Genomic DNA, 27,049 nt, shown 5'->3' with positions numbered 1-27,049 from the left:
GAAGTGTTGCTCGAGAATAGAGGATCTCATGGGAGGGAGTAACACAAATATAAAGGAAGTGTTGCTCGAGAATAGAGGATCTCATAGGAGGGAGTAACACAAATATAAAGGAAGTGTTGCTCGAGAATAGAGGATCTCATAGGAGGGAGTAACACAAATATAAAGGAAGTGTTGCTCGAGAATAGAGGATCTCATGGGAGGGAGTAACACAAATATAAAGGAAGTGTTGCTCGAGAATAGAGGATCTCATGGGAGGGAGTAACACAAATATAAAGGAAGTGTTGCTCGAGAATAGAGGATCTCATGGGAGGGAGTAACACAAATATAAAGGAAGTGTTGCTCGAGAATAGAGGATCCCATAGGAGGGAGTAACACAAATATAAAGGAAGTGTTGCTCGAGAATAGAGGATCTCATGGGAGGGAGTAACACAAATATAAAGGAAGTGTTGCTCGAGAATAGAGGATCCCATAGGAGGGAGTAACACAAATATAAAGGAAGTGTTGCTCGAGAATATAGGATCTCATAGGAGGGAGTAACACAAATATAAAGGAAGTGTTGCTCGAGAACAGAGGATCTCATAGGAGGGAGTAACACAAATATAAAGGAAGTGTTGCTCGAGAATAGAGGATCCCATAGGAGGGAGTAACACAAATATAAAGGAAGTGTTGCTCGAGAATAGAGGATCCCATAGGAGGGAGTAACACAAATATAAAGGAAGTGTTGCTCGAGAATAGAGGATCTCATAGGAGGGAGTAACACAAATATAAAGGAAGTGTTGCTCGAGAATAGAGGATCTCATGGGAGGGAGTAACATAAATATAAAGGAAGTGTTGCTCGAGAATAGAGGATCCCATAGGATGGACTAACACAAACCAAATACAAAAGCTTATGCTCTACCGTTTGTAACTTCCAATTAGTTGGCGAACTTTGAAGCTGAATAGAGCGTCCCTTCACATTGTTTATTGTATCATCAGGATCCTAAATTGAACAGCACATTATTTCTCCCGTAAGTGTGCAAGTCTAACCAGGTAAGGTGATGAAGTAAGTCAGTGATACATTTTTTTTTTGGTTGAGCTGTTTGGTTGCTATAGAAACACACCCATCATGAAGTGTCATCTTATTTTACGACTTCAGTACCCAAACCACCATTTGTTAGTACAGTGCTTCTTTCTAAGGCTTCTGCAAACCTATGTATTTTTCAGGTTTAGAGTCTTTTTTTAAATGCATTATGTTGTTATTTTAACATTAGAGTTAATCACTTGCTCAGGTCTTTTCAGCATATACCCCACCGTCAGGCAACACCACCTACGGTAGATAGGTCATGTCCACAGTAGGGATAACCAAAGAATTCCAAGAGTTTTCCTCTATGGAAGACTGGCGGCAGTCGCAAGAAAATATGATCGTCCCTCCTCCTCCTTCGTTATGTCAATGTTATCAAACAGTGGACATCGATGTTGACTACTTGGAAGAAAAGGCCTGGACTGCACAATATGGAAAGAGATAGTGACCCCCCCCCCCCCAAAAAAAAAAAAAGATATGGACAACGAAAAAAGGACGACCTCAGGTTTGAAAGCAAAAGAGATAAACGAAGAAAAGCAACTCCACTTCACCAGCCTCACCTGCCTCACCTGCGTCACTTGCGTCACCTGCCTCACCTGCGTCACTTGCGTCACCTGCGTCACCTGCCTCACCTGCGTTACTTGCGTCACCTGCGTCACCTGCCTCACCTGCCTCACCTGCGTTACTTGCGTCACTTGCCTCACATTCGTCAATGGCGTCACCCGCGTCACTTGCCTCACCTGCGTCACTTGAGTCACCTGCCTCACTTGCGGATCCAAAACTTTTGAAAGAGGAGGGGCAACTTTTTCGAAACCCTATTTATAGATATATATTCACAGAACACCAAAAATCATCTCTGTCTGGGTGGTTCTTAGTCTCCTTCCTTTGATTACTATGATAGTTAGCAATTCTTTTCCCAAAGACATAACTTTCTAATTTCTAGAAAAATCGTTAGAGCAAATTTCAAGAACCGTATCCAACCACAATGATTTACCCATGAATTTGCAAGCTGAATAAAGGAATTGCAATGAAACCTATTATTAAGATATTTTTCGTATTGAAAGATAATAGTAATGAGTGCATGATAAAGAAAAATGGTGCGGGTTTTCAAGTTTACCGAATCCAATTCTAACCAAAGGATAGATATTGTTGTAACTCTATAGGGTAGGCACTTAACGAAAGACAGGTCGGCAACAGTAAACGATGTATTTATTTAGTATAACTAGTATAAGCATCAACAAATAGTAATAGTTACTAGTTAGACTTGGACGTCTGCTATAAAGTCACAGGGAGTAATATGTCTTAAGTTCTAAGAGTCCTACTTCATACCAGAACACAGAACAGACCACCGACACACTTCCCAGTGTCGCTCCAGGTCTCACACACAGTTTCCTAGTATCACACAGGACAGCACTCAGCACCAGACTGTTTAGACTCCCATAACTTTTAGCAGGCTTCACAACAGTCCTTCTTCCTGTCTCTATATGTCTTTCACTAATCGTGTTCAGTAGTGCTCAGATGCGCACCATTAGTGTAGCGCGGGAGCGGGGTTACAACAATATTATAGTCACTCGGCATAATCTGTAAAGAGTAATGGCTGCGAAAGGAGTACAACATAAGGTCTGCGTGACAGAGCTGTCGTGTGCGCGTGAAGCTTTCTTTCTTGTCTAGTACTCTATTCGTTGTGTTTGGAGGTATATGCATTAGTTCGCATTGTGCGTGATTTTGTTGTCATGGAAATTGTGTGTGTTTTATGTCAAGTTTAGTTCCTGTATTGTTGCTTTAGCGGATGGTCTTTGAACACTACAGATCCGAATTAGTTTCCAAAGACGGGGTTTTTGCGGCTTTAAAGGTTGACATTCTCTTTTGATGCTGTCTAATTTAATCTGGGGCTTGCGGGCCACTTGGGCAGATCGTCTGTACAATAAAGGCAGTTATTGAGGTTGGGGGCTGTGAAGATATTTATGAATCGTGTTTTTGTCTAAGAACTTTGAAAGGTGCTTTTTTTTTTTTTTGTGATGTCTGTATGTCCGTTTGTCTCATTCAGCTCTAAAAAATGTATAAATATCATTAAAACTAAACATTGTGCGTATCGTGCTAAAATAAATTAAGGCATATTTGCTGCTTTTGGTTTTCTAAGTTTGAAACTATTTTTTGTAAAATACAATAAACAAGATTAATTATCAAATATAATAGATTACTATGTATGTATGTATGTATGTATGTATGTATGTATGTATGTATCTATCTATCTATCTATCTATCTATCTATCTATCTATCTATCTATCTATCTATCTATCTATCTATCTATCTATCTATCTATCATCGATCTTTCGATCTATCACTCTATCGATTGTCTATCTATCCATCCATCCGACTGTCTATCTGTTTATCTATCGAATATTTTTAAAAATAAGATCAGATCTGCTTTATTCTATTACTAGAGTCGTTAGATAAAACTTCATTCATTATATCCTCTAGCCGGCAAGTCTCATTCCAGAAGTTTCATTCCTATAATTCTAGACATTTTGTCTTCAATTTTTTTTCCTTTCCAGGTTACTTTAGGGTTTTGGTGAGGTTTCGGACTATGGTAACTATTTGTCTTATGATAGTAGTGTAAAAAGTTGTTTAGATTTTTTAAAAAATTAAAAATGACACTAGAAAAAATTAAAGAGACAAAATTTTGAGCACTGGTCGTGCAGAAAGGGAGAGAGAGAGAGAGAGAGAGAGACCGAGAAAGAAAAGAGAGAGATATCCGCTACTTGTAAGACTTCATCTTGTCACGTGATTCAATGGATGAAAGAACGACCAGGGCGGGGTGAGGGAAGACACGTCCATGTCTTGATACATAAGCCTGTTTGTGTGTCATCGTGTCATGTCACGCTGACATGTTCGTGTCACTTCCGATGACTTCCGAAACGTCTTTCATTTCCGGTCCCGTGGAGAACAAAAACTTTGTACAAGCTGCCTGTTTGAAATTATTTTTTTGTTGGACTTTGCTAGAGATGAAGAGATTAAGGAATTATTTCAATTCATTTAATGCACTTCATTTTGCTCACTGACTAAACATGTTTGAGACTTTGGTAGGAAAAAAAATATAACCGTACAATACAAAAGAAAAACTGATTTTAAAAAATCAACTGGCTAAGTTGCTATGATATTTTCATGCCATGCTTATTTTCACTCTGAACTAATTACTGCTTTGGCACTAATATAGTCTCTGTTTAACCATTTCACCGCCACTGACTTCCAGTTCTGAGAGCGAATGATATGTTGAATCTTTTGGCCGATACCCTCAATAAAAGATGTTTATGATCAAACACACAAGTGCAGACATAAAGAGCTTCATACTTGCCTAATCAAAACTGATTGTTAGGTTGTTAGTGTAAGTTGCATTTATACGCCCCAAAATAAACTGAGGTATATGGTCTATGTGGGAGGTGGGGTGGCTGAGTGGTAAAACGCTTTGATTCTAGACCGAGGGGTCCCGGGATCGAATCCTGGTGAAGAGTGGTGCTTTTAATTTTGGGATCTTTAGGGCATCTCTGAGTCCACACAGCTCTAATGGGTACCTGACATTGGTTGGGGAAAGTAAAGGCGGTTGGTTATTGTGCTGGCCACATGACGCCCTCGACAACTGTGGGCCACAGAAACAGATGACCTTTACATCATCTGCCCTATAGATCGCAAGGTCTGAAAGAGGAACTTTAGGCCTACTATACATCAGCAAACATTGTATAACACATCGTAGTCGGAGATACGTGTAGACAGTTTAGGGCGGAAATATCAAGATTCATTAACTCTTGTGAAACTTTTTTTTTTTTTGGCAGGGAGTTATGGGGCGGTGGGGGAATGACGCACTCAAACCATCGAGACGTATCAAGTCTAGTTTTTTTTTTTCCTTCTCAAGTTAGGGCAAATTAAAAGTAAGTCTGGTAGCCCTATCAGTCCAGGGTTTGAATGACGTCTGCCATTGGCCCTTGGCTGCTGGATGAATAGCGCACGACTGTGGAAAGGGGAGGAAATCCGAAGAAGGAAAATGATTTTCTTTTCAAGGGGAATTAATTGAGTTCAACAAAAGGGAGAGAAACTCAAGACGAGAGCTGGTCACCATCCAGGAGTTCAGCAACTTTGCTTAGAAAGTTGATATCAGACTTTATTTTTAGAATGTGGTAACACTGATTCTAGAAAAATATCCGTTTGGGCCTTTTGCTTCGAAAAGACTTTAATTAAAATTATATTTATTCCTATTCATTTTTATCTAATTTTTTTTTATTAATGTCAACAAATGGACATGAATTTATAATGCTCCAATACCTGGTGTGTGCATTTCCATGAAGATAATTTCATATCATGAAGATGCTTTGAAGAATAAGATGTCAGAACCACTTCAACCGCTACTTTTGACTTGTATTGAGAAAACCAACAAGTTGGCACGGTCACACCATACTGTCATGTCTTCCCTAGAATCTGTAATGATCCTTTTAATGGAACTTTCTTCCGGACAATACCACTCTTGCCCATTTCCTGTTGGCTACTAGTGTCAGTTGTCTCATTTGATTCTGGTCAACTGAGGTTTAACCCCCAGACATTGATGGCTGAGAAGGTTGACCTTCAGACACCGTGTTCAATGTTCATAGTTCAATGTTCATAGTTGTATAGCTTAATATTTTTGGTATCTATTTCCAGAGGCATAGCGAGCAATGCGCGGGTGGTGTGGGCAGTACGGGGAATCAAGTTGTGAGGGGCATCTAACTAAGGAAACACTTTCTCAGTAGAAACTATACATTGTGTAAATGCCTTAGACTGTATTTGAAATGTAGACTAAAAAAAATTAATTTTGTTACTTTGTTACTTTTCTATAGTCTATTTTAAAATCAAATGTAAACTGTAGACAAGATTGAATCAAATTTAATAAATGTGTTTAGGTCTCTGAAGGTAATGCATTTTTACACGCCAACTTTCTTCTGAGACAAATTATGTGTTGTTATTTTATTGTTAATAGATTGGTTTCATCTAGACTTACACAAATGTAGCTCTAGGCTCTAGATAATTGTTGTAAATTATTTTCATTTGTTTGTGATTCTTTTTAGATTTAGACATTTCGGACAGAATTCCTACTTTTTGTAAATTGATATGTCAAAATTTAATGCTTTCAAATTATCTTTAGTTTCGGCGTTTGTTTTTGTTTTTTTTTTTTACTAATTAATAGTACTACTTTAATGTAAACAAATGGTCAAAGAATCAAAGGCTTGGTTCTTCCTGAAATACTAAACGGCAAGAAATTTGTGAGAAAGCCAAAAAAAAAAAAAAAATTGCTTACCATGCATAACCTTCTCGAGAAGCTGAAGTACTTTATATGCGCTCAAATCCAAAGATGAGAAATGGGAGTTATCGCCAAAAATAAAAATAAAAACATGAGACCGGCAGAGCTGACATTCAGATATCGCTTGGAGGGAGCTTGAAGTTTGTCTGCATGTAGGGATCTGTAGTAAGTGTCAAGACTTAGTTAAACAAGAGGGGAAAATGTGGACAAACTGCTTGAAAAGAATCTCGGACTTCATTCCTTTTTACTCAAAGCAGAAGCTGACGAGTCGTGGGCATTGCAAACCAGTTCAAGAAACATTGGACGAAAAAAGATCAAGGCTAATTGTTGGATTATTAAAATTACTGTTTAAGTATGATCCATTCCTGCCAGAAAATGTTCTTCGAACCTAGCTCAGTTCTAGACTGAATACGTACATGTCCCCACAAATACACAAGAAATGTATTGCACTATTAGGCAATCCTGAAAAGAAATAACTCGGCAAGTACAACAAGCTCAACATTTCTGGATTATTTTCAATAGTACCTGATTTCTCAAAGCTGGACCAAAGTACCAGAATGTTACAGTATGTTGTCGTGATTAATGACGGGCTAGAAGCTCTTACTGTATTACACAATATCAGAACAACGCTGAAATGATTGTAGATATCTACCTCCTAATAGAGTAGACCTAGTCGGCTGCAGAGGTTAAGACTATTCTAATGATGCAGAAATGAATTGTCAACACTGTCCAAAAGGGTAGGCCTATTCTAGATGTCAATTCTAAAGCAAAACTCTTAGCCAGCTGGAACCATTCTCTGAGTGAGCAACCCTTACTTCTCCATACACATGTAGAGTTACATGCCCTTACTTTTCATACACATGTAGAGTTACATGCCCTTACTTCTCCATACACATGTAGAGTTACATGCCCTTACTTTTCATACACATGTATAGTTACATGCCCTTACTTCTCATACACATGTATAGTTACATGCCCTTACTTCTTCATACACATGTATAGTTACATGCCCTTACTTCTCCATGCACATGTATAGTTACATGCCCTTACTTCTCCATACACATGTATAGTTACATGCCCTTACTTCTCCATACACATGTATAGTTACATGCCCTTACTTCTCCATACACATGTAGAGTTACATGCCCTTACTTCTCCATGCACATGTATAGTTACATGCCCTTACTTCTCCATACACATGTATAGTTACATGCCCTTACTTCTCCATACACATGTAGAGTTACATGCCCTTACTTCTCCATGCACATGTAGAGTTACATGCCCTTACTTCTCCATGCACATGTAGAGTTACATGCCCTTACTTCTCCATACACATGTATAGTTACATGCCCTTACTTCTTCATACACATGTATAGTTACATGCCCTTACTTCTCCATGCACATGTATAGTTACATGCCCTTACTTCTCCATACACATGTATAGTTACATGCCCTTACTTCTCCATACACATGTATAGTTACATGCCCTTACTTCTCCATACACATGTATAGTTACATGCCCTTACTTCTTCATACACATGTATAGTTACATGCCCTTACTTCTCCATACACATGTAGAGTTACATGCCCTTACTTCTCCATACACATGTATAGTTACATGCCCTTACTTCTCCATACACATGTATAGTTACATGCCCTTACTTCTCCATACACATGTAGAGTTACATGCCCTTACTTCTCCATGCACATGTATAGTTACATGCCCTTACTTTCCATACACATGTAGAGTTACATGCCCTTATTTTTCATATACGTGTATGGTTACATGTCCTTTCTTTTCAGATATGCTCTTACTCTCCCTAATTTCAAAAGATTTTTGTAAATATATATATATTTATATACACACATATAGTGAGATTTAGCGTGAAGTTAGTGAAACGTCATCGTAAAGTGTATGTGTGTGTGCAAATAGTGATGATGAACCAATTGGCTTGGACCACGGGTCAGAGGGTCAAAACCGCTTCATTCTAACCATATTTCATTATACCTTCACTTCTATAATCTGCCGCCCATTGGTTACGTGAGGCCAATCTCAGTGTGATAACCTCGGGTGCAGGGTCACGCTAACAGCTCTCGGGGCTGTGCCGATCACGTGTTCCCACAATTAGCATGTAGCACTGTCTGTCATCACAACAGCTCAGACTGTTATCATACGCGACTGTGACATGCATGCTTAAAACAATAGAAGCAAGACATGGTGCCTCTACATGGGGGGATTTGACCCCCAGTTCATGGGAAACAACCTGAACTGTCCAGGTAAATAGCGCAAGTCCTCAAGTGACAGCAGAACTTCCCTCCCCCTCCAACAAAACAAATATGCATATCTATAGATCTATATGTACGAGAGTGACATTCGCGGAATGTGCGTAATAAATAAATGTAACGCCATGAGTCATTGAAAATCAACATTGATTCTGGAATGTAGCGAGGTAATAATGCTATCATTTAAGAATAGAATATCTCATAGCCACATTATTATAAACGTCAATGCTAAATGTCATTACAAATGTCTATGTTAAGTATTATTATAAATGTCAATGCTAAATGTCATTACAAATGTCTATGTTAAATAGATTAAAACGTCGATGTTGAATGCCATTATTGACATCTACAACTTTGGTCTTGATGGGTTTATTCCACATTAGACGAGTTTGCGTAATGTTCTGCGGCCTGTCATTGAAGCATGTGGTTAGTCTGAGCTCTCCACAAAAATTCTGCCCTGGGGCCTCCCCGTACCTAAATCCGGTCCTGTATACACCATGGATACACTTGAAAATGGCCCTAAAAATTCTAATGTTCAACTTGGGAAAAAGAAGAGCTATTATGTGATAACGATGATGTACTATCAGAAGCTATCAACTGCTTTTGCTTTCTAGATCCATTCCACTTGTGATTCCTCTTAGCGCATGTTTCTTGTTAAAAGTCATGCTGACACTCTTTCCAAAGCTTATATCAACACTTCGGGTGAAAGATTGAACACGTTGTATCTCCCACCTCCCCTCTCGGACCCAGCTGAAACTTTACACAATTATTCGTTGCCAATGACAAGAAATGAATCAATGGAAAAAAAAAACATCAACATTTTATGAATGAGTTAGTCGTAATTAATTCATCTTGTTTTATACAGAGACAAAAGAGCCTACTAAGCTAAGGTGATATGTGTAGAGAATCAGTCGTTCTCTAATAGTTTTAAACTAACTAATAGACCATTAATTGTCTAATTGTTAGAAATACTTGGATAGCTCAGTAACTAACAAGTCTGTCTTCCATCTTCATGCTACAGTTCGAGTGCGCTAAACAAAGCTAAATAAATTAAATATATACAATAATACAAATGTATCATTGTTAGTCTAGATCAGTGATGCCCAAAATACGGCCCGCGGGCCAGATCCGGCCCACGACGTGGTTCTATCCGGCTCGCCATGATAATAATGATAATAATCCTAAATATTTTATTTGTAAAGAAAGTGCGGTTGTTTAAAAAAAGGTAAACCTATGAACGGCTATATAAACAAATATGACGACATTCTTGCTTTGAGCCGCGAATAAAAGATTGTTAAACTACGCCTAGAGATTGTAGGATCAATGGGAATATTTACCAAATGGAGACAAGAAAATGAGATGGTGGAAAATAGCTACAATGATAAGTGATATTCACATTTGAAGTAGAGACGTGAATTCATTTTCCGACACCTAAAAACAAAGATCAACTTCAAATATCCATTAAAGAGATCCAATACAATTGTTTCAGGTCAATTTCGTTTCGTTTTTTTTTTTTTTTGTACCTTTTCGGTCATGTGGCCCGCGACACGAGTGTCGGAAACGAAAATGGCCCGCCGGTCGAATTAGGTTGGGCATCACTGGTCTAGATCAAATCTAAATTAATTACGTGATTGATTCAAAATAGTATATGTAATGTCAATCAATGTAAGCTTTGTTATTTTTTTAACAAGTATTTTGTATATTTTAATTCCTTTATCTTACAGGCAACTCTCAGAAACAAATTTGTTATGGTTATAGTCTACATGCGCACTCGTATACACGTACAGCAGTGTTTCCTAAAGTAGGTTACGCGCACCCCCAGGGGTAGGGGAAGACTTTAAAGGAGGAACGCGTTACATCTCATGAACTATGCTGATTTTTTAAAATACCCATTTATTGTATCATTTATGTTATTATTTATGTTATTATTTATTTTATCATTTATTTTATTATTAATTTTATTATTTAATGTTAATAAATTAAAGTGTGGTTGGGGGTAAGGGTTACTCAGCAATACAAAAATTATAACAAGGGGTACACATAGGTCACAAGTTTGGGAAACACTGAGAATGGTAACATCATTTATGGTTTATACTTTATAAAAGAATAGTTTAGATGAGGGTAGTGGGGGAGGGGGGGGAATGATTTTGATTTCTTTGTGACAAGCTTTTCTCCATTCTTCCACTCTAAATATATATATATACACAAACACACAAACACAGAGTCTCACACATAAATATGTGAGGATGTTTTGCCCACTTGTGGACCTTAGTGTAGCTCTCTGACAAATAACCAGTCCACTTCCGTGACCTTCACTTTCAAAACAAAAAAAGGTAAGATAACTCACCTGAATCTGCTCTGTTTTCGCGCGCGCACACACACACACACACTCACACCCGTGCCACCCTCTCTGTCTCTATTGTCAGCGGAGAGCATTTACACCTCTGTTCGAATCTTTCCATTTCCCTTGTCTACCTAGAAAGGTGGGACGTTGTCCCGCGCTATCACCGGGTGACTCAGGGAGGAATCTCACCACAACTAATGGACAGCAACCTGTCAAGGGGAGAGAAGAACATGTCGGCAGGCGATGGGTGGGAGGGACATTTCATTTAGCACTCGAAATAAATCACGTCTGGAATCTTATCTAATCTTTCTTGTCCACTAATCTCTTCCTCTCTCTCTCTCTCTCTCTCTCTCTCTCTGTCGTTATCTGTCTCGCTTTATCTATCAACCTCTCAACCTCTTTGACATTTTTTGCTCCTCTGACTCTCTCCCCTCTCTCTCTTTCTCATTCTTTTATTCTCCCTCTCTTCCTCATTCTCTGTCATGTTTATCTCTTCTTGCCCTCTCTCAATCTCTCCCGTCTCCCCTCCCTCCTTTTCCTCTCCCTCTCTGTTTCTTCGTTGTTTCTCTCTTCCTCTCTCCCTCTCTGTTTCCTCTTTGTTTCTCTCTTCCTCTCTCCCTTTCTGTTTCTTCTTTGTTTCTCTCTTTCTCTCGCCCTCTCTGTTACTTCTTTGTTTCTCTCTTCCCTTCTTTCTTTCCCTCCATATTATCCTCTCTTCCATTCTTTAAGTCTGCTTGTTATCTTCACTATACACTCTTTCTCTAGCCTCTCTTAATGTATCTTTCTCCCTTTTTCTATCTTTCTCTCCCCTCTCTCTCCAACAGTCTCATTTTCTTTCCATCGTTCTTTCTGTCTCTCTGACTCTCTCTCTCTCTCTCTCTATCTGTCTCTTTCTTTCTTACTCTCCTCTCTCTACTATTCTCATGCCTTTTTCTCTCTCCCTCTTTCTTTCTGTCTCTCTCTCTCTCTGCCACTCTCTGTTTCTTTCTTTTTCTCTATTTTTTGCCTCTCTTTTCTTTCTTTCTTTCTCTCTCTCCCACTTTCTCTCTCTTTCTTTCTTTCTCTGCCCTGCTCTCTTTCTTTCTCTCTGTCTCTCTCTGCCTCTCTCTTTCTTTCTTTTTCTCTCCCTCTCTTTCTATCTCTTTCTCTCTGTCTCTCCCTGCCTCTCTCTCAGTTCTAGGAATGCATCTGGCCTGTCTCTCTTTCTGTTGTTTATGTTCGTCCACAACAAATTTTGTGTTTGTCTTGTCCCTCGGCTACTCCAATTGTTCCTTCAGTCAAGCCTCTTTTTTTTTTATTGTCCCTCTTTCCTTTGTACCCAACGTTGCCTTCTATTGTTGGCCTGGCTGCTTAGTTTCCTCTTCCATCTTGATCTTCCAGATTGAGGTGTGAACAAGACAGAGCATTGGGGGGGGGGGGGGGGGGGGATGTAAATGTCCTTTTATTCTTTTTTCTTTCACTTCGTCTTCTTTTTTATATTTCGGGCGGGGTCATTCTGTGATCTCCCCCCCCCCCCTCCTCCAACCAGGGTCGTCAAATTCCCTTTAAACGTCTCATAGCGCCTCCTTGTGCGAATTTGATTCCAGCGGCGCTGACTTTTGTTGTAGGGGGGTAATGGATTCCAGAGACGTGTAAAGACGCACTTTCAATCGCTTGTTTTACTGCCCACAAGGACAACGGCGGATCCCTCAAAAGTAGGAGGCAATAACGCACAGGGCTTGTTAATTCCCCATTAGCGGAAACCTTTCTCCCTTCGTTGTCCATCACCATAACGCGATGGGCGGGCGAGGGCGTTCCAAACCAGAAACGGGGAAAGGAGGGGGGTGGTTGCAATTGGACTGCAGGGGGTAGGGGTGGAGGTGACGGAATTGATGATATTGTGTATCGTGTCGAGTACCCTGAATAATGGAGATGAATCGTGATCATGATTAAACTTACATGTGTACGAGATACATAAAAAAAATGCAAATTAGATAAATGTCGATAAATAAATAATTGTTACTTTTTAAATCCTTGGCGCGCGGTGGCTGAGTGGTTAAGCGCTCGGCTTAGGAACGTGACGTCCTGGGTTCGAATCTCGGTAAAGACTAGGGTTTTGAATTTCGGGATTTTTAGGGCGCCCCCCCCATTGAGTCCACCCAACTCTTATGGGTACCTGAATTTAGTCGGGTTTGGTCTTTGTGTAGGCCACCCTGTTGTTAACCGTTGGCTAGAGTAACTAACAGATGACCATCTGTGTCCCTATAGATAGCAAGATCTGAAAGGGGAAACTTTACTTTTGAAAAAAAAATTGTTTTTAAACTAATTATCTATTAAAAATAAATACGAATAGTTATTTGCGAATCGAAACACAATGGCAAATAGGTCCCACGATGACTTGCTGACCTCTTTCAAAAACTCAAACAAAAGCTATATGGCCATATCACAAGGTACACATGGCTCGCAAAGACCCTCCTTTATGGAACAATACCAGAAAAAAGAAGATGAGGCAGACCGAGAAAGCGATGGGAAGAAAACATTCAAGAATTGTCGGGCCTGAAAGTGATTCTGGTCAATGCAACGGACATATAGGAATGGAGAAAGACGGTCGACAAATCATGTGTGTTGCCTCACGGCTCAACAGGACTAGGCTAAAGTGATGATGAATGTTCGCGTTTAAGTTGTTGTTGTTGTTTTATTTCACTGAAATAAAGATTTTTACGTCCTAGTGTGAGCCGTGAGGCTGTGTGAGGCTGCAGGCTTCGGACTCAGAACCATTGTCACGACAGTCCGAAGTGAATATCACACAACCAAAACAACGGCTGTGTATATTTACATTTGTTTTCATGACAAGTACATACAAATAGGTCATTGCTATGTACACACACACACACACACGCACAAACACACACATGCACAACACACGTGTAATGTACGACAACGGCTGATGATGTCAAAGTGTGCTGACCATGGAGGAGTGACACATTGGTCTCAAGCGTTCATGATGCAACAAATAGAAAGAGTAGTTAATGAGTAGCCGTGAGAGAGAGAGAGAGAGAGAGAGAGAGAGAGGGTGAGAGAGAGAGAGAGAGAGAGAGAGTGGAACCATGACTTTCAGTATACACGTAAAATAAGAGTTCATGTGGAAGAGGTCACAACCTGTCAATAGTGATTTCTAACACCTGATTACCAAAAGGGGAAGACAATTACTCATGTCGTGTTGATTATGAAGAAAAAAAAAATATATAAAAAGGGCGGTTAGTCTCCGACGAGTTCGCGATCACCAAGGGGAGGCAATTATCACTTCATTGTGCCGGTCACCACAAATCGTGGGAGATTATATCCCTTGCGTGGACACGTAGTACTAGGCTACTAGTAATATTTATGAATAATGGGTGTTCCAACGATGGCCTGCGAGTCGCCTGCAAATCTTTATGTAAAATAAAAGAATTTATTTATTGAAACATTGCATGATGAAGTTTATCCATATTAAGAAGTTGTTTCACTTTCGTACAAGAACAGTTGATACTAATGTAATCAATGCATATCAATATTCAGATTATAATCATAGAAGCTTTCCGTCAGGCATTTTCAGCAATTTTGCTAGTTTTGAGATTACTGACCATCATTTCTGTTGTTCTTGGTTCAAGAAGAAATAGTTCTATGGTTAAGACCAGATGCAAGGACGACCACCCAAGTCCTAGCGCCTGAGACACCTTCGCGCTATAGAGAAGTTTGTCATACAACTGCGCGGGTCCTTGCCATACATTCTAATCTACCGTATCATTACACCATAGACGTAAATACAGTGGAATAGATAAGAAAACAGTTCTCCTTAACGGAGGGGGGGGGATCAGTTGGGTGCACTTTTCCGGAACATAGATTTAGTGGAAACAATTTTTTTAATTTTTGAGAGATTTGGGTGGTCGTCCCTTGTCCTAAAAGCTAACTTTTCCTGAACCAGATCAGTTTTGTGTGGCTAAATACTAATAAAAGAGAAAGGTCTATACGGTTCAGAGACATGAAGAGTCACTTAAACAAATACGGAAAACTCCAGACCTTTGTCAACAGATGTCTGCCTATGGCCCAAGTTGGAGCTGGATTGCACACACCCTGCGAAAACCAGCTACCAATGTTGCAAAGCAGGCACTTGATTGGAATCCGCAAGGAAAGAGGAAAGTGGGCAGACCCAAGCAAACCTGGAAGAGGTCAGCCATCAATGAAACTTAGATACTGGAATGACATGAGAGCAGATGACGAAAGCTGCTCAGAACTGAGTTCGGTGGAGAGGTGTGGTTGCGGTTCTATGTTCCCTTGGGAGTGCACAGGATGAAGTCAAGTAAGCCCGTCTCTTAGTCTCACAATGTATACGTATGTAACACTTACATGTATGTAGACATACATCCATATCCTTATGAAACGTGACTACGGGGTCTATGGCTTGCTATTCCTTTGTGTCACTTCATATTGCTTATTGTTCGTTTAGTATTATTAATATCATCTTTTTATGGCAGGCATACATAAGAGAAGATAACATAAATGACTCGTAACTAATTTCTGAATGACTAGCCCGGTACCAGAAAAATAAAGATGAATGTGTGTCAGTCGTCAGTTATAAACGATAACAGTACTATGAATGAGTCACTGCGGACTGGAAGAACGTCACCTTTAAAGGCTACAATCTCTTAATTAAAATTAGACAACGGACATTTCCACACGCACGATTCTTGCTATTTTTGGCGAGCCTATTAGCATACTTGCTGTTCTTAAATCAGTAGGACTGAGTAGGTCTAATATATTCACTAACACCTTTCTTACTACAATAGCAAGGTCAGATAGAATAGAAATGAATCAAAGGGTCACGTTCCAATGTAAATCCAATGAGTGGACAGTCCTCTAAGTGTCCTGAGAACGTGATTAACATTTTAACAATTGGAAAAGTTCCCTGAGAAACCGAGGACAAGGGAGCAGACGTTTTATCTTAATAAGGAAGCACAAACAGCGACAAAGCAATATGGACGTGATTAACCAGTTTTACAGTTCCTTTATTCAGCTCGCAAATTATCCATTGCAGAAAAATAAAAGGTCGAAAGCAAAAAACAAAAGACCTGGGTGGACAGGGTTCTCGAAAACGGTTCTAACAATTTTCTTAGAAATTTGACAGTTAATGTATATCTTTGGGAAAAGAATAATTAGCTAAATGGCCACACAGGGAAAACTCTGGTTTGATCGCTAAAATTTTTGAAGTATAATAATGTAATATTTAAATTTGGCCTGGAGGCCTAGACTCTAGACAATCTATATCTTGGACCCAATCAAAACTAATAGCGTCTATTTCCCTTTCAGGGGCCGCTAAAAAAACAACAATTAGTTAATTAACTATTTGTAATTTATTATTTTGTTTGGTACATTGAACATGGGAAATAAATCGTGCTTGACAGATGTGGTGGTAGGCCAATAAGTTGAATTAGTCTTGAGCCCTGAGTGAACATTTTGTGTTATACATTTAAAAAACGATCATATAAAAGTTCACCAAGAGACCCCCGTCTCCCCCTCCCCCTTTCCCAACTGGTCCAAACCAGTGCTAGGATCATAGCCCATTGAGAAAGCTACAAGCTAAGCAAAAGCAATGGGTAAAAATATTGCTATTGCACAGATGTCTAGATCGATCTTAGATGTAATTAAATGGCTGATTCAAACTAATTGATACAAATACATTTAATATAAGCTTTGTATTTTTTTTTTTGAAAGAATATTTTAAGTTTTTCTTGTTTTAAAAATGTGAACATTATTACATAGAAAAGAAGTTGAAGAGGCGGTGAGGTTTCTTGGAGATCCCAATTCTCTAAATCACGAGAAGTTACACGAGACTTTGAACAAGTCCTGAGACATTCTCCCCTATCTTCCTCCCCCCACCCCCCGTCTCCTTCTTGATCAGTACTCATGAATCTTTTATTTTCCTCGGCTCTGTTTACTCACCATATGTCACCTTGACACATTTCAACGGCTCAGGCATCAGACACTGGGCTTCAAAGTAGGCTTTAGTCGCGAGCGGCCCGATAAAAAAAAAATTCCCTGACAGATGTCTGGACCACTTCCACCCCTCCTCCCTCCCCCCATTTCAATAAACAATAACGGAAACTGTCAGAGACCAACATGTGAGTGGGGGGGGGGGGGGAGTCCTTTCCCCGCCCACTATTCTAAAAATACATTTTCACTCAAATGTCTCGTCTTGCGGCCTCTACATGGGATTATCAGTAATCTCAGCTGGTAAAAAAATAGTCAATATAATTTGGAAAGAAAGAAAGAAGAAAGGGGAATTAATTCATCGTTTGTATCAGACGTAGACTCGGTAAAAATCTTTTTTTTTTTAAAAGGGTATTGTATTTTGCTTTATATGTGGGATACGGCCAACCCTCTTCTTTGCTCTGCAGTAGCCATTTTAAAGGATTCGAAAACTAATCTCATAATGGTTGAATCTAAATGCATAAATCTGACTGCTATGTTTAGATATTAGATAAGTTAAAGAAAAAAAAAGATGATTATAAGAATGTAACTGCATGCCTTTTTATGACTAGAATAATTATCCCATTACACTGGGGGTTGGGTATTGCCGTGGCCACTGGTAAGCCACTTGAGACTAGAAGAGTGTTGAAATGTAACACCTCAAATTTCAGTTTAGCCTTAGAATAATAATTGTTCAAGAACAATTTATGCAAATGGGACAATCCAAATGAGAATTTAAGTAGTGTCATTTGTTGAAGTGTAAAAAAAAAAAAAAGAGAGACAATGTTTAAAAGTTTTGGAGCTGGAAATATCTTTATTTCGTTCTAATACAGTGATTAAGATTAGGCCTGAAAAGTTTCAGTTTAATACAGAACAAAATTATGTAAGGTGTCGATCAAGGGAGTGCATCTCCGTGGCGTCACATACCTATTCTATCTATCTATCTATCTATCTATCTATCTATCTATCTATCTATCTATCTATCTATCTATCTATCTATCTATCTATCTATCTACCTATCTATCTATCTATCTATCTATCTATCTATCTATCTATCTATCTATCTATCTATCTATCTATCTATCTATCTACCTATCTATCTATCTATCTATCTATCTATCTATCTATCTATCTATCTATCTACCTATCTATCTATCTATCTATCTATCTATCTATCTATCTATCTATCTATCTATCTATCTATCTATCTATCTATCTACCTATCTATCTATCTATCTATCTATCTATCTATCTATCTATCTATCTATCTATCTACCTATCTATCTATCTATCTATCTATCTATCTATCTATCTATCTATCTATCTATCTATCTATCTATCTACCTATCTATCTATCTATCTATCTATCTATCTATCTATCTATCTATCTATCTATCTATCTATCTATCTATCTATCTACCTATCTATCTATCTATCTATCTATCTATCTATCTATCTATCTATCTATCTATCTATCTATCTACCTATCTATCTATCTATCTATCTATCTATCTATCTATCTATCTATCTATCTATCTATCATCTATCTATCTATCTATCTATCTATCTATCTATCTATCTATCTATCTATCTATTTGGAACACTTGAGATTCTAAAGTCAATTATCAAACATTTTGAATGTGTTTCAAGTAAGTCAAGGCCAAACTCTTTTCCTTTCATTTTCATGACACGACTCTGACTTTATAGGACACTGGCGGATAGGGAGGGGGGCGGTTGTTGCGATCGCCCTCCTAAAACTCGGCCGACACCCCCCTTTGGGGGCAAGGGGGTGGACCTGCAGATTTTAGTTGAGAAATCACACAATTTGTATACGAATTCCTTACGTATGTAAATAATATACACTAATTATTTCTATTTTAACCTATTTTTAGATTATGTCGCCCCCACTCTGGCATGTTGGCGGATGGGGGGGGGGGGAGAGAAAGGGGGCGATTGCATCAATGAGGGCCCTGCGCACTCTAGCCTTTGAGTGAGGGTGGGGCGGTCCAAATTTTGAGAAGAAATCATAGTCTTAACAAAATTAGAAGAATATATAATATAAGCTACTTATTAATAGTTGAATCCATTTGTCTGTTGTGTCACACCATACTCTAATTTAAAATTAAATCATTAGTAAATATAAAATGAAAGCGGGTTGTACCAGGTGGGAGGAATGATAGATGTAATATCCCCACCCCAATCGGACAGACCAATAGTTTTTCTTTTGTATTTTAGATAAGAAATTACACATTTTTTTTTTTTACAAACAAAATAATGTCACTAATATAAGTTATATATGCTAAAACTCGGCCGACACCCCCCCTTTGGGGGCAAGGGGGTGGACCTGCAGATTTTAGTTGAGAAATCACACAATTTGTATACGAATTCCTTACGTATGTAAATAATATACACTAATTATTTCTATTTTAACCTATTTTTAGATTATGTCGCCCCCACTCTGGCATGTTGGCGGATGGGGGGGGGGAGAGAAAGGGGGCGATTGCATCAATGAGGGCCCTGCGCACTCTAGCCTTTGAGTGAGGGTGGGGCGGTCCAAATTTTGAGAAGAAATCATAGTCTTAACAAAATTAGAAGAATATATAATATAAGCTACTTATTAATAGTTGAATCCATTTGTCTGTTGTGTCACACCATACTCTAATTTAAAATTAAATCATTAGTAAATATAAAATGAAAGCGGGTTGTACCAGGTGGGAGGAATGATAGATGTAATATCCCCACCCCAATCGGACAGACCAATAGTTTTTCTTTTGTATTTTAGATAAGAAATTACACATTTTTTTTTTTACAAACAAAATAATGTCACTAATATAAGTTATATATGCTATAAAAGAAATTCTTATATCGAGTCGCGCCACCCACTATTCTATAATGCGAAACGCAATCATTAGCAATAGTTCTAAAAAGGAGAGAGTACATTTTCTCGATTAATTGTTTTTACTCTGCCCCCCTCCTCCCCTTTTCCGACGAAATCATGACGTTTTAAAACAGAATAGTCAAATGTGGCGACAGAATTAATGGATTTGCACATGAATTTATCATAATTATTTTAAGAAAGACTTTGTTATGGAAAATTTAGAATTCATAAGAACTTTTGAAGTCTAAGAGTCACAGTTGCGAGTTCTGAAAACCAAATATTTTCTTTTTCTAGTCGTCTTTTCCCAACCTTTACTCAAGTGGAAATTTTTCTATTGTATAAATAACTATAACTCACAATTTATACACGAATCCTAAAAATACACACAAAATAATAGTAGAATCTATTTGGACTACTTCATTTCATCTACCTCTTCCAAAATTGTTGTGTGTGTTTAGCTTGGTCTGAACGTATTCTACGTGGTATTCTAGTTCTGTTACAAAACCAAGTTACAAAAAGTCGTAGTGAACAAAATGTATCACATACAAATGTTTTGTTGTTTTTTTATATTATTTTTCGGAGACATTTAAATTTTCGGGGGCGACCCTCAAAGCCTTAATCTAAATCTTTGGTGTATCTTTTCTTTTCAAGGTACAAATCAGTTGTATAAGCAATGCAATATTTATGCTGACCTGATTGTTTATTTATTTTTAAATCAGAGAACGTCACAGTTAAAGGGTTAATACAAACATGTCTAGGTGTTCTTTCTAAGAATTTTACTTTAAATTAATCTGTTGTAAATCAAGTTCAATCGTTAGTTTTTACCTTTGCATATCTCTTAGACTTAGTCTGTTGGACCGTTGGAGCACCAAGCAAGACTCCATTCCTTGCTGTCTTTGGCCTTGTTTAGAACCTCTTTCAATGGCAGGCCCGTCCATTCTTTTACGTTGTCCTCTCATCGCTTTCTCTGTCTGCCTCTTCTTTTTCCCTGGTACTGTTCCCTGAAGGAAGGTCTTTGCGAGCCCCGAAGATCTTGTAATATGGCCATAGATTTTAAGCTTGCGTTTTTTTTTTTTTCCTATAGTTAGCACTAGTTAGCAGGTCATCATGGGGTCCGATCGCTGCAGTAAACATGTCTCTAATCTCTAGGTTTGTGATCTTTGAATGTGATACCTAGGATCCTTCTGTAGCATCTCAATTCCATTGCTAGGATCCTCCTCTCTAGCTCTGCAGTCAGCGTCCAAGACTCACAAGCATATAAAAATGTGGCCATGATCAGGGAGCGCATCAGTCTGATTTTGGTGCCGAGGGCTAAGCCTTTGTCTTTCCATATTATTTTAAGTTTTGAAAGGGCTGGTGTCAATCGTTAATACAAAGCAACCAACTAAATTTAGAGTAGTTTTTTTTTTTTAATCTGTGCAATAATAACAGAAATAATAATATTGTTAAATTCTAGAGCGCTGTTAACAAACAAAACGTAGTATAACGATTGTATTACAAAAGTTCTAGAAGAAGATGACGTCAAAATAAGATTGATATTAATTGAATACATTTGTTCGCTAAGGTGTAAGATCCATCATATTTTCCTTGAATTATCTTAATGTAAACCTAAAACAAGGAAATATAAAAATACTGTATTTTTTTTTTAAAACCATATTTTCAGCGTAGCTGTATTAATTAGTTAGGATCAGTCATCTACTTAAATCTGTAACAGATCTAGACTAACAAAATTAAATCTGTGCAATTACAAATCTTTTTACCAATTGTTTTTGTTTTGCGCAATTTCATGCTTTCTCATCATGATATGATTCTATCACTTCTCCAGACCAATTTTGAAAAAAAAAAAGGGGGTGGGGGAGAAAGAAGGGCATATCTGCGTAAATGTTACCGTGATCGCTTTTTAAATGCATTTCTTTAAAAAAAAAGTTGAAAGAACTAAATTCCAACTCAATTGCTCAAACATTCTCAAGCCAACCCACTAACCACTGTATCAGCGAATCGCTTATGAAAATATAAGGTTTCATAGCTATCAATTGTTAGCTTTAAACTTTAAAGCGGCGACCTATAAAGTATAAACTTATACCACCACACCAGTCAAGTACTATATCTTTCCATTGTTCGATATCAAACAAAATAATTAATAACTAATATTTGTTGTTGTTGTTTTTTTATTACTTCTTGTTTAGTCATGTAAATAATATTTCATATTTGAAATTTTGGGTTTTTGGCACATCGGCACAATTTAGGCCATGTCGTGTCCATAATACCTAAAGGATTAGTTTCCCTTTATAACTCATGTGCTAAACATTATACAATTAAGTTATTAACAACTAAGGTCCATTCACAACTCAAATAGTAAAACCTTGATATAATTTAATAAAAATCTGTTGTAAATATGTACTCATTTACAACTACTTTGCCCGACCTCAAATCAAATGTTATTTGTCAACCCCCACCTCCCGGATAAAGCTCAGTATTTTGACTATATTTCCCAGGGTCAAGTAAAAGATAATTTTGCGAAATTGCAGCTTGATCCGAGATAGGGTGTAGGAGAATCAACATGTACAAACATTTTACCAGACAGAGTGAGTTGATATTTTTAACTCCTTAAATGACTATATCCGTGTCTATCTAGCACTTAATTATCTTTTCAAAGTAAGTCAAAACATTAACTTCAGGGGCCAATGCCATCACTGGATGGTAATTCTGTACGCTAATAAGGTCATCTAACTGCGCCTTACACAGAAAGACTTAAGGTTCCAATTATATTCGTTTTAATCGTTGATTGCCTAAGTTCACAACACGCACTTTTAGAGGACATACTGTATGGAGAACTGGATGATCTAGAAACCGATGCTCAGTTCATCTCAGATATAGAACTGGCTATTTAATCCATCCGACTTCATAATAAGAACGAAGAAGAAAGAAAAAAAAAAGGCCATTGAACTTTAATCCCATTTTTTTTGTTTCTGCCAAGGTCAGACGTATATCTGTGTACATGCACATAAACGAAAATAGCTACTTTCACTCTTCACAATTCTATATTCCAGAAACAGCTCTCTGGTAGATCATCGCCAGCACTTTGTAACCATGGGTCGACCAAGAAATGACGTAGAGAGGTGTAAATATTTTTCTCAAGGGGCGCAGGTTCCCAGAGTAAATCATCTTTTGACACCTTGATCGTCTCCAACGGTAGGTTCAGTATCAACAGGATGATCAACTTCTCCTCCAGCGGGGCCAGTATCAACACTAGGGCCCTGGTGTTTAGTCTAACCGCACGTAACCACTTAGCCCCGGGTTTATTTGGCCTCTCTCTGGGCTGTCTTGTTGAACTCCAGAAGAGTTACTCAATGTTACAGGCAGACACTTTTTTTGTTACTTTTTTTTTCATCTTATGAATGTTACTCTATGTCACAGGTTCTCAATCAGGTGGAACAACGCATACAACATAAAATTATACATTTAAAGGGCTTACATTGCAATCTCTTGAGAAAATGTTTTTACTTGTATCAAGTACGTAAAGTAGTGAATCGTACATGCTGAAAGCTCTGGACCAAAAATAGATTCATAAAATAGTAATACTAATTTAATATCTATGGTGCTGTTAACTTATGACACACCGTTACAGTGATTCTCAAAGTGGTCTATATAGACCACTAGGGGTCTATGATCACTTCCAATGCGTCCACGAGAGTGAAAAATGAATTGGCTGTCCATGAGATGTAAATGGGGGTCCACGATAGTGGGTCTCATTTGAACAGGTCGAGACTTTGGATTTTATTTTCCGTTAATGGAATTAACTCATGCAGATAGGATCTGTACATTAATTAATCCCTGGATTGCAACCATGTTGATGAATTTTTTTATTTTTTTTTTTTGTAAATTTCAAATCTTATTAAATATCTTAATTGTGTCTACACAAAACTAATAATAATTGTAGACCTTACAGAAGAATGTTAATTATTTTAAAGTCGGCTTGATTCTTTCCTTCATTGCCTATATAGACTTTAATGTAACAAAGTTTTAAGCAATGACGCCATGAAACCATCTAAGCTGGAAATTCATTTGAGATGATGACACTCTGATAAAATAAAAATTTGAAATACTTTCGAAAACTGAAAGAAAAAGTTCAGACTAGACCCAAACGAAACGTTTTACCAGCTTCTTACAATATCACTTCGTATAACGAAATCTAAAAAAAATGGGGGTCCTAGGTTCGAATCCCGGTGACGACTGGGATTTTGAGCTTCGGGATTTTTAGGGTGCTGCTGAGCCCAGCCACCTAACTAGGTTAGTTAGTCGTTGTGCTAGCCACATGACACCCTGCTCATGAAATGTTGGCCAAAGGTACATCGTATGCCCTGTAGATTGAAAGGTCTGAAGGAGGAACTTACTTTTTATTTTTTATTTTTTTAAATTTATAAACTACAGTAACAAAGAAGAAGAAGAGAAAGCACTTAAAAAGAGAAAGATTGGGAGAAATTTGTTTAAATTTCATAAACAAAATAAGCCATTTCCAGTATTCAAAGATCACACCGTTACTAGCTCAATAAAATGACTGTGTGATACAATCGAAGAAACCTGGACATTTGATTCTACTTTGATAATAAGTGTACACAAAAGATTATATAGTTGAACACAAAACTTCGCTTATCAATCGTACTCTGCACTTTGCATACACCAAAAGGCTTGCTATTTGTGATTGGCCTTCATGTATAGTAAGGCCGTGCTTATAGGAATATAAAAGTTAAGATGCATTTGTTTTGTTGATTTTGGGTTAGTCTACATATGTTAGCCGTAGATCTACATATGTTAGCCGTAGATCTACATATGTTAGCCGTAGGTCTACATAAGTTAGCCGTAGGTCTACATAAGTTAGCCGTAGGTCTACATAAGTTAGCCGTAGGTCTACATATGTTAGCCGTAGGTCTACATATGTTAGCCGTAGGTCTACATAAGTTAGCCGTAGGTCTACATATGTTAGCCGTAGGTCTACATAAGTTAGCCGTAGGTCTACGTATGTTAGCCGTAGGTCTACATAAGTTAGCGTCTTTAAGCAAGTTCTGTTCGCTGAGTAGGCTTTGAACTTACAATTGAGCGTCGACAGAGACGGATTCCTTTCGTTATGTAATCAATCAGGGGCGGACGGGGGCCGATACCCAAATGGGGTGGTAGGATCACGGTAATCATCTCCTTTTTTTTCAAATCAATTCTGTACTTTATAAGATAAGGGCCGTATGGATGTCAGTAAGGTACTTATTAAATTGTTAAAGGTTTTATAGTATTCCCTTACAAAAGGGGTTCTCTGAGCGACGTATTTATATTCAATGTATGCATGTGTACATCTAGCGATACATTATCAAACTTAACATACTGATTTTGAGGACAGGTAGACCTAGAATTGGATGTCCATCGTATAATATACAATTCAATGTTTATGAACTCACATCACTCTTGCTTGTCTCTTTACATTGTTGGCCTTCGCCTGTGTTCAATAAGTAATTGGAAATTTAGTTGCTACCTCCGTTTAAACATAGCCTCTTGATGGAGTGTCATTCGGTAAAGTAGCAATTATACATAAAACACTGAACCATAATCTTCAAATACAAAAACAAAACCTAATAAAACACTCAGAAAGGCTCAAAGACAAAGAGATTTCTCGTTCCATATGCAAGGACAAAATTGAACAAATTACTACAAATGCTCCTTCTTCCCTAGTGCTATTAGAGCATGGAATGGGTTGCCTGAGCCAGCCAAGAAAACCAGTGACTTGGCAGAATTCAAGTCATTTTTTTTATGCATGACTAGATGCATGACGCGTATGACAATCATCTTCTTTTTTTGAAGTAACGTCTGTATTTTATAAGATAAGATAAGTATACAAGTCTCTAATGGAGGAATAAATCTATGTACATTTAAACGCTGCCCCAAAATAATTTATTTAGTGAGTCAGCCAATACAAAGAAGAGCGTTATACTATCTCTTGATGGTCAATGACGAATGGTCGTCAAAAGCATGACCAGTGAACAAAAATATATATAACAAATGATCATGAAGAACATGAAAAACTCTTTCTCTCCGTAATTATTTTTCCACATTTTGGAAGGAATTCTTCATTTTGCTCATTACTATTTCACTACCCTGTTATGATTAAGCTTCAATAGCTTTTTTGTTTGTTATCAGAAAATGTTGTATTTGGTATAGAGTTAAAGGGAAATGCATACTCTTTTTATATAATTCAAAGTCAAGTTTAAAAATTAAACATTAATTTAATTTAATGAGGTCAAAATCAACGATGGTATCGTCGATTAGAGAGAAAGAGTTAACACTATGACAGATTCTATATAGATCTACTCTGGAATATAATGCAAATTAAGAACTAGATCTACGACCATTGATCAACGTAGAATATTAAATGGAACAATATAAAGATCAACTATCAAGCAAACATCGAATGAATACTAAATAACACTAAAATAACAAACGATTATCAATTATATGGCTAAATACATAAAGAATTTAATAAATAACTCGTATACATATGGCCCATGACCATTACGACAACTAACGAGTTTATCCCAGGAGAGATAAATCGTTACAGTTAACTAAGTGAAATATTCACAGCTAGACCTAGATCTAGACTTAGAGTAATTGATATAATTAAACATAGCCAATTTACTCACCACTGGCGATGGTGTATGATATCCTAAAGTCATGAAACGTTCAACAAATCACGATATTGTGCATCGTAACAAATCAAATTATCCATTGTCTGTGGGATGTTTCTTAATGTATCAAAACATAGGAAATATCGATTGAGGCTACGCATGTAGAATGGCTCATGTCTGACCCCCCAAAAATGTGACTATAACACTCAATATCAATACATGACCTCGCTGAGAATTGTCTGCTACTACCAAAGTGCTAAATGAAACCAAACAATAATAAAAAATGATGTGAGGGGGTTGGGGGGTATAAATGGCTGTTCGGTGGGGTTAACATGATGATGGGTGGGCAAAGGTTGGGGAACTCTAGGGGTGTGGGAACAAACGAAGAGAGAGAGAGAGAGAGAGAAGAGGAGTCTGATGAACGAACGCTAATCTAAACAAACACTAGAATTGTCCGAATCAATTATCTGCCCCTGTCCTGTCGTTTTTCTTTTTTTATTATTT

The 27,049-nt window shown here is 37.8% G+C and overlaps 1 protein-coding gene across 1 annotated transcript in view; it reads right to left on the bottom strand.

The window, feature by feature from the left end:
* Positions 1-26,775, bottom strand: part of LOC106059838 (sonic hedgehog protein) — a 246,213-nt gene extending 219,438 nt beyond the window's left edge. The window contains exon 1 of the mRNA XM_056003738.1: positions 26,561-26,775. The gene's annotated coding sequence lies outside the window, so the exon portion shown is untranslated. The remainder of the gene's footprint in view (positions 1-26,560) is intronic.
* Between the last annotated feature and the right edge of the window lie 274 nt (positions 26,776-27,049).

The sequence above is a fragment of the Biomphalaria glabrata genome, chromosome 11 (assembly GCF_947242115.1).
Source record: "Biomphalaria glabrata chromosome 11, xgBioGlab47.1, whole genome shotgun sequence".
NCBI classification, from domain to species: domain Eukaryota; kingdom Metazoa; phylum Mollusca; class Gastropoda; family Planorbidae; genus Biomphalaria; species Biomphalaria glabrata.
This window is presented reverse-complemented; position numbering and strand designations above follow the sequence as displayed.